This window comes from Muscardinus avellanarius (genome assembly GCF_963383645.1).
Source record: "Muscardinus avellanarius genome assembly, chromosome: 3".
Classification (NCBI taxonomy): domain Eukaryota; kingdom Metazoa; phylum Chordata; class Mammalia; order Rodentia; family Gliridae; genus Muscardinus; species Muscardinus avellanarius.
This window is the reverse complement of record NC_137788.1, coordinates 38,142,709-38,152,534: the sequence shown is the minus strand read 5'-3', so window position 1 is coordinate 38,152,534 and position 9,826 is coordinate 38,142,709.

Here is a 9,826-nt window from a genome sequence, read left to right as displayed (position 1 = left end):
TCCCCTTCCCTATGTCCCTCCCTCCCCATCCTGAGTGTCTAGGTTGACAATGTTATATTCACCTGTATCTACATAGGCGCATGTAGCTTATGTATATATAGTCGTGTGTAGCTTTCCCATGGATGAACCTCAGCCTTCTTCCTCCCCTCCCCTTCTTTCCTGGCTTTGCTGAGGAGCTAAAGCCTTCCCTGATGATGCCAGCACCTGAAAGACCACAGGAGGCCGCTGAGAATCAGGTGCTTGCAGAAAACCTGGGCCCCTCTACTGGCTGACACTGCATAAGGTCAGAGATTTGGGGTCTTTAGAGACCTCTCTCTTAGGTCAATCAGCTAAGGTAAAGTTCTCCTTAACCCTGTACTTGGGCTTTCATACTAACTCTTCAAAAGAACTTTTTTGTATCTGTTCTTAAATATTAGAGAAATACCCCTCAATATTTTCCTCTTTCTCTCCTTCGTTCTGTCTTTTTTTTCAGTACTGGGGATTGAACAACCCAGGGGCATTCTGCCTCTGAGCTATACCCCTAGCCCTATTTTTCTTAATTTTGAAACCAAGTTTTACTAAGTTGAGGAGAGTTTTGCTAAGTTCCTGAGGCTAGATGCAAACCTGTGATCCTCCTGTCTCAACCTCCCAAATACTGGGAGTACAAGCATGTGCCAGCATGCTCTGCTATTGAAACAGGGTCTCACTGGGTTACACACACTATCACTAAGTAGCTGAGGCTGTCCACATCTGTCTCAGCCTCCCAAATGCTGGAATTACTATAAGTGTGTGCCACCACGCCCAGCTCTAAAATTTTATTTTTTAAACATAATTTTTTCTTTTTGGAGTACTGGAAATTGAACCCAGGGGCACTCTACCATTGAACCAAACATTCAGCCAGATTTTATTTTTTATTTTGAAACAGCATCTTGCTAAGTTGATGAGGCTGGCTTTTATCGTGTGATCCTTTTTTCTCAGCCGCCCAAATACTAGGATTACAGGCATGTGCCACCATGCCCAACTTCAAAACAACTGTGTGTGTGTGTGTGTGTGTGTGTGTGTGTGTGTGTGTGTGTGTGTGTGTGTTACTGGGGATTGAACCAAGAGACATCCTACCACTGAGTTATAGCCCAGCCCTTTTTATTTTTAATTATTATTATTTTTTTTGGTGGTTCTGGGGGTGGAACCCAGAGGCTTTCTACCTCCGGGCTATACTCCCAGACCCATTTATATTTTATTTTGGAAACAGGGTCTCACTAAAAGCTGCCGAGAGCCTCACTAAGTAGCTGAGGCTGGTTTCGAACCTGCGCGATCCTCCTGTCTCAGCCTCCCAAGCGCGGGGATTACAAGCCTGCGCGACCACACCCGGCCTGCCCTATTGTTTTTTATTCTTTATTTTGAAACAGGGTCTCACTAAGTTGCAGAGGGCCTCACTAAGTAGCTGAGGCTGTCTGCGAACCGCGATCCTCCGGTCTCACCCTCCCGAATGCTGGGATTACAAGCGTGCGCCACCACGCCCGGCTCTATTTTTTATTTTGAGACAAGGTTTTGCTAACTTGCTGAAGCTGGCCTCAGATCTGCAATCCCAGTCCTTCACCTCTTGAGTACTGGGATTAGGCATGTGCCACTGTGTCTGTCTTCAAAACAACTTTAAAGATAAAGTTAGTGGGAAGAAGTTCCCATCCCATAGTGGATTAATGGGCTGTGGTTTGTAGGAGTCTGTGTCCTTGGGAGAGTGTTTTCAGTGGGGGAGGGAAGGTTTAAAATAAACCCGTTTTCCAAAAATAGTTGTGATTGAAAGTGTTATTATCCATAACAAATGTTAGTGCTGATGGGAGAGAGGCATGTGTGGTTCTTTTGTCTAACAGACAAGTGAAAGTCATATTTCACATTATCATGGGGTTTTCTGTGATTTACAGAATATTTGTGAAACATTACTTGCAGGGGCCATGATTGATATGGAGAGAACAGCTTGTGTGCAGGGGAGATGTGTATTTCACAAAGACTGTTCAACATGAAATTTACAGTCCCATAAAGTGCTTCTACATCTTCGCCAGAGATCTAGTTAAAAGGACTTTACAGTCTGAAACATCCTAAAATTGATTCTAAATTAACGTTTCCTCACATGTATTTGAGATATTGATGGGGCCCAGCTATCAGAATTTTATTAGGAAGCAATAATCTGAGGCATGCTGAGACAGACAGACGTACGCACCCACCTCTGCTGCTCCCAGAGGACGCTGGACGTGTGCCTCCAGGTAGGGCGCCCAAGGCGCGGTGCTGAGGAGGATGGCCACCAGAGCCCGTCAGCCTTAAGAGCCGGTGGACAACAGTGGACCGACCTAAACACAAACACGACCACAGTCCCTCAGGGATGATGCCACTGATGACTGAGTGCCATTACATCCCTGAGTCTGAGGATAACTTTCAGAGACTATGGCCACCTTTGACAGCCTGACTGGCTTCAAGACAATGGGGAGGATGGCTATTCGAAACCCCAGACAGGAGGGGCTGAGACACCGGCATTGGCTCACCAGGATGGACCGTTCTATGATCAAAACTCAAGTGCTAGTAGAGATGCACCTAGCAGCTGGGTGTGGTGGTGCACACTCGTCATCCCAGTATTTGGGAGGCTAAGACAGGAGGATGGCAGGGTCAAGGCCAGCTTCAGCAATTTATCAAGACCCTGTTTCTTTTGTTCTTTTTGGTACTGGGTATCGAACCTAGGGTTATTTTACCTTTGAGTTATACCTCCAATCCTATTTTATTTTCCTTTTGAAATAGGGTCTCACTAAATTGCTGAGGCTGGCTGTGAATCTGTGATTCTCTTGTCTTGGCCTTCCAAGTATTGAGATTACGGTGTGTGTCACCATGCCTAGACAGACCGTGTTTCAAAATTAAAAAATAAAATAGGACTGAGGGTATAGCTCAGAGGTAGAATGCTTAGTTAAACATACTTTCTGTTGTTTAAGCTACCAGTTTATAGTACTTTGTTATGGCAGCTCTAGCAAATACACTACCATTACTTGATTTATCAATTGTAGACAATATTTACTTGTCTACCATTCTGGAGGCTGAGGAATTAGTTCTCTTGTACTGCCCAATCCTCATTTTCACTCTTCCACCCTCACAATATAGTTTCTTAGAATTTAAGTTAAATCAATAGCATTTACATTATTGACTAAGTAAATTCTTCATTCAAGTAAAAAACACATTATTATTATTATTATTATTATTATTATTATTATTATTATTATTATTATTATTAGTGGTTTGGTGGTACTGGGGTTCCTGGAAACCCTTCTACCCCCGGCCACACTCCCAGACCTATTCTTATATTTTTATTTGGAAACAAGGTCTCTTAAGCCAGCGCGGCTGGCTTCGAACCTGTGCAATCCTCCTGTCTCCACCTCTCAAGCATGGGGATTACAAGCCTGTGCCACCACACCCGGCTACATTATTTTTTTTTACAACTTGGTTTTACCTAGAGTTAAATTTTATTTATTTATTTATTTATTTATTTATTTATTTATTTATTTATTGCAGTACTGGGCATGGAACCCAGGGACATTCTACCTCTGAGCTATAACCCCACCCCTAGTTTTTATTCTTTATTTTGAAACAGGGTCTCACTGAGTTGCTGAGGCTGGCCGTGAACTTGCAATTCCCCTGTCTTAGGCTTCTAAGTATTGGATTTACAAGCATGTGCCACCATGCCCGGCTCTCCATTTTTTAAAAAAGTTTATTTATTTTTACTTTTATTTTTTGTGGTGCTGGGAATTGAACCCAGAGGCATTCTATCTCTGAGCTACACCCTCACAGCCCGATTTTTTTTTTTTTTCCATTACCAGGGATGGAACCCAGGGGCATTATACCTCCAAGGTAAATCCCCAGCCCTATATTTTATTCTTTATTATTATTATTATTAATTTTTATTTTGTGGGTCTGGTTTGGAACCCAGGACCATTCGGCCTCTGAACTACATCCCTGTCTTTTTTTTTTTTTGGTGGTACTGGGGTTCCTGGAAGCCCTTCTACCTCCGGGCTATACTCCCAGACCTATTTTTTACATTTTTATTTGGAAACAGGGTCTCCTAAGCCAGTGCGCGTGGCTGGCTTCGAACCTGCGCGATTCTCCTGTCTCTGCCTCCCAAGCACGGGGGATTGCAAGCGTGCACCACCACGCCCGGCTCCCTGTCCTATTTTTTAATCTTTATTTTGAAACAGGGTCTCACTAAGTTGTGAAGGGCCTCACTAAGTAGCTGAAGCTGTCTGCAAACCGCAATCCTCCTTTCTCAGCCTCCTAAATGCTGGGATCACAAGCGTGCACCACCACACCCGGCTTTTATTTTTGATTTTGGAACAGGGTCTCACTAAGTTGCAGAGGGTCTCACTAAATAGCTGAGGCTGGCCTTGAACCTGCAATACTCCTGTCTCAGCCTCCCAAGTACTGAAAGTTTATTTTTGTATATAATATTGGTGATTGAGTCTAGAGCTGCTCTACCACTGAGGTACACCTTCTACTCCTTTTAAAATTGTTTATGTTGAAACAGGATCTAAGTTGCCGAGGCTGGCATTGAACCTGTAATCCCTCTGTCTCAGCCTCCAAGTACTGGGATTACAGAAATGTGTCACCACACCCAGCTTCCCCTTCATTCTTTTTTTTTTTTTTTGCGGATCTGGGGATGGAACCCAGAGGCATTTGACATCTGAGCTATACCCCCTGCCCAATTTTTTTATTCTTTATTTTGAAACGGTCTCACTGAGTTGTGGAGGGCCTCACTAAGTAGCTGAGGCTGTCTGCGAACTGTGATCCTCCTGTCTCAGCCTCTCAAGCGCGGGGATTACAAGTGTGCGCCACCACACCCGGCTCCCCCTTCATTCTTAATGTTACTATATCAACACTGAATTCTACCCCTCTATCTTCAATCTTCCTAGGTTACCTGTCCCTCAAGCTTCTGCACCTCCTCCCTTCTTCACCTCCAAATTTCTCCATTAGCTCTCTGTGGTTTACAGGATAAAGTCAAAGTTAAATATGGCATTTCAGGTCCCTCACGACTCAGCCTCAACCTCACCTCACCTCCAGTCACTTCCACATCACAACAGACCTTGACTTCTCAACATTCCAGGCCCTTCCGGGGACCTGTGCATCTCAGGGCTCTCTGTCATGGAGAATGGCCAGCTTCCCTGCGACAACAGGGGCCCTCAGCTCTGTGGTCCGATCTACAGCGCCTCTTCCTTAACGTGCGTGCGGCTTAACCTTCCTTCCCGCCAGAGTGTGGGTGCTGTAAGGGCAGTGGCTGCTCTTTCCTCTCTTTGTGTCTCCAGGGCCTGGCAGAAAATGGATGTTCAATAAATGCGGGCTGGTTGAACGAGTGGAGAAGCCAGCCAACTCCCATGGAGATGGCTCTATCTGAATGTCCATGATATGTAGGTCCATAAAACCAGCGACTCCCCAAAGCTTCCGTGTGCAGAGTGGCGGGATCTCCACCCAAGGCCGGAGCCAAGTCTATGAGGCATTTTACAGCTATGACAGAAAGAGCGGTGTCAGCAGCAGTGTCATCTTTGGACACTAAGGACGGGGATTCGGCGCCACGAACGGTCAGTTAAATTGTAATTGGAGTGAACTGTTCTTCTGCAAACCATAATGTTCTCTGGCTGCAGCCAAATGGCATTCAAGAAGGGAAGACAAAAATTTTTCTGAAACGTCAAGAAAATTATTTCCAATTTGGTGCTCACAACCAGAGACTCTAATGATCAGTGGAAATGAGAAGCAAACAAATTAGCACTAATGGAAAATGGCTTTTGGAAAAGAGGATTTAATTCATAGTCAACTGATTATGGCACACAGCACGCAGTAAAGTAGGCCTCACCAGCTTGACCATGAGAACTGGAACACACATGGAGTGCCAGAGGAAAATGCACGGATGCCATCCTGCTCACTGGAACTTCTCTGCAAGTGGCAGCCAATTAAAACAGTCGTTATTTTACCTTGGAGAGGAAATGGTGTGAAAAATCAGAGCGCATGAAATTAAAATCCAGATTAGGAACCTTGGTCCAAATTGGTTTGTTTGTGGCCTTCTAACCTTGGCAGGGTCTTCTGCAAGGACGACCAAACTACCCAGTCCTCAGCCCAGAGTAGACTCTCTGTTTTTAATTTCCTCTCCATCTTCAGAGGTGACTAATAAATCAGGACTCATCCATAAGTCACTTCTGTAGCAGCCAAAAGGTCTTCCTCATGCAAGGAAACGAACAGCACAAATCTCAACTCCCTACCCCACGTTAAGCCAAAGGTCCTCAGCAACAGGTGAGGGAAGGTATTAAAAATGAAGAGGCTGCGGGCGTGGTGGTGCATGCTGTAATCCCTGCGCTTGGGAGGCTGAGACAGGAGGATCGCGCAGGTTCAAAGCCAGCCTCAGCTACTTAGTGAGGCTCTCAGCAATTTAGTGAGACCCTGTTTCCAAATAAAGTATAAATTAGGTCTGGGAGGCCGGGCGTGGTGGCGCACGCTTGTAATCCCCGTGCTTGGGAGGCAGAGACAGGAGGATTACGCAGGTTCGAAGCCAGCTGTGCGCGCTGGCTTAGGAGATCCTGTTTCCAAATAAAATATATAAAAATAGGTCTGGGAGTGTAGCCCGGAGGTAGAAGGGCTTCCAGGAACCCCAGTACCACCAAAAAAAAAAAAAAATAATAATAATAATAATAAAAAAATAAAAAATAAAAAAATAAATAAAAAAATAAATTAGGTCTGGGAGTATAGCCCAGAGGTAGAAAAGCCCCCCAGTACCACCAAAAATAAATAAGTAAATAAATAAATAAATAAAAACAAATAAATACATAAAATAAAGGCCAAGCCTGCTATGGTGGTGCACTTCTATAATCCCAGTACTTGGGAGGCTGAGACAGGAGGATTGCAAATTCGTGGCCAGCCTCACCTACTTAGGCCCTCCGCAACTTAATGAGACCCTGTTTCAACATAAAGAAAATAAATAAATAAAGCCGGGCGTGGTTGTGCACCCTTGTAATCCCAGCATTTGGGAGGCTGAGACAGGAGGATCACAGTTCGTGGCCAGCCTCAGCTACTTAGTGAGGCCCTTTGCAACTCAGTGAGACCCTGTTTCAAAATAAAGAATAAAAATAGGGCTGGAGGTGTAGTGTGGAGGTAGAATGCCCCTGGGTTCCATCCCCAGTACCGCACACACACACACACACACACACAGGCTGGGGGTGTAGCTCAGAGGTAGTATGCTCCTGGATTCAATCTCTAGTGCTGCAAAAGCAACAACAACAAAAAAGAAACAACAGGTTTTGTTTGTTTCTTTTTTTTCTCTACAGATTCCACCTACCCCCATCTTTCCCCCACATCTGCCCTTTCCCTCCATCCCTCCCTACTGACGTCTTTTTCCTTATTTCCTTCCTGCAAAGCCTTCTACCTTCAGCCTCTCCCTAGTCTTACCCTCAGACTCTACCTCCCTCCCTCCCAGGCCCACTTCCACCCCAAGTCCACCACCCAGCCCTACCTCCATGCTCTCCCCACAGAGGGCACCCCCGGGCGGCCCTGGCCCACCTCTCCTCATCCCTGCTGCGCCATGTCTTATCTTTGCTCGCTGCCACCCTCCCTTCCCACCTCTTACTCCATCCTTGAAGGTCCTGCGATGAGTTAGGTCTCCTTCAGCCTCTGCACAGTCACTGTGCCTGTTTTAACTTGTGCATGAGGCTGGCTTGACACTGGGCTTTACCTCTGCACTCCCCTTCCTGCTGGAGGCTGCTTTTACTCTTACACCCCAAGGATCTCATGTTGGGACGGAGACTAGACTCTTCATCAAAGCCCAGCCAATCCCTTATTCCCTCTTTCCCTCCTTCTGCATTCTACCTCTGAGTTACATCCACAGCCTGTGTGTGTGTGTGTGTGTGTGTGTGTGTGTGCGTGTGTGTGTATGTGTGTGTGTGTTACTGGAGATGGCACCCAGGGACTTACTACCTCCAGACTTATTTTGTATTTTATTTGGAAACGGTCTCAGTAAGTTGCTGAGAACATCACTAAGTAGCTGAGGCTGGCTTTTTTTTTTTTTTTTTGTGGTACTGGGGTTCCTAGAAGCCCTTTTACCTCTGGGCTACGCTCCCAGACCTATTTTTATACTTTTTAATTTGGAAACAGGGTCTCTTAAGCCAGTGCAGCTGGCTTCGAACCTGCGCGATCCTCCTGTCTCAGCCTCCCAAGCACAGGGATTACAAGCGTGCGCCACCACGCCCGGTAGCCCTTTTTATTTTGAAACAGGGTTTTGCTAAGTTGCTGAGGCTGGCCTTCAACTTGAGATCCTCCTGCCTTAATTTTCCCAAGAATCGAGATTACAGTCATGTGCCACTGTGTCTGGCTTTAACCTCTTTCTTGTAAAAACTCTTGCTATGAGCCAGGCGTGGTGATTTACACTTGTATTACCAGTATTTGAGAGGCTGAGACAAGAGGATCACAGGTTCAAAGACAGCCTCAGCAAGTAGTGAGACTCTCATCAAACTAGTGAGACACTGTTTCAAAATAAAGACAAAAAATAGGGCTGGCATGTAGCTCAGAGATATAATGCCTCTGAGTTCAATTCCCAGTCCCCCCCCCAAAAAAAAAAAACCTCACAAAAAACAAACAAAAAAGCTTTGCCATTTCAAGGGTCAGGACTTTCAGCTGCACTGACCTTTGCTCCTCTGTATGTTGTCATCTAGAGACTCCAAAATTACCTGCTTTATTCCTCAGATGCTTCACTACCTAGCTCACAGCATCCCACCCTGAGTCCGCCATCATTTGGGGGACTGAAAAGCCAGGCCAGCATCCCGTTTTCTGTACTCCACTTTGGCTGTTCACTCCTATGGCACACAGTGGACACTGTCATCAACTGGAACCACTCAAACTTTATTACTGCCTTCGGTCCCACCGAAGTATTGCCAAGATATGGATTCTCTGGTTTATTTGGGACCTCCACTCTGTGGCGCGCTCTCTCCTATCTAGGTGCTAAGGCCTATCATTTCAACTATCATTTCTCTGGGATCTTCAACCTCTTTGTCTTTGGTCCTATTGCATCTATCTGATAAAACTCAAATCTGAATCAATTCAACTAACCTATCACGAGACGGCTGAATGTTGTTTGGGGAAAATACATTTAGCACAACTCTGAAGACTGGTGTTACCACAAATATACCATCGCCCACCTCAGAGGGGCCGTTGTCACTGTCCAGAAATCTCTGTGCTTCCCTAGTCGCCTTGCTCCCGTGCTCTACCACTGCGATTCCAATTTTTTTTTTTTAAGCGGGTCTGGGGATGGAACCCCGGGGTATTCGACCTCCAGGCTACATCCCCTGCCCTATTTTTTATTCTTTATTTTGAAATCGGGTCTCACTGAGTTGCAGAGGGCCTTACTAAGTAGCTGAGGCTGTCTGCGAACGGCGATCCTCTGGTCTCTGCCTCCCAAATGCTGGGATTACAAGCGTGCGCCACCACGCCCGGCTCTGCGATTCCAATCTTTCTCCTTTCTCTGCTCTTTTTCTTTTTTTGAGATCAGTCCGGGAAAATATAGTGAGACTGTCTCAAAGTAAAAAAAATTTTTTTTTTTTTTGGTGGTACTGGGGTTCCTGGAAGCCCTTCTACCTCCGGGCTACACTCCCAGACCTATTTTTACATTTTTATTTGGAAACAGGGTCTCCTAAGCCAGCGCACGCGGCCTGCTTCGAACCTGCGCGATCCTCCTGTCTCTGCCTCCCAAGCGCGGGGATTACAAGCGTGCGCCACCACGCCCGGCGTTCAAAGTAAAATTTAAAACGGTGGAGGGGATAAAAGAAGTTAGGGTAAGCCAGGCATGGTG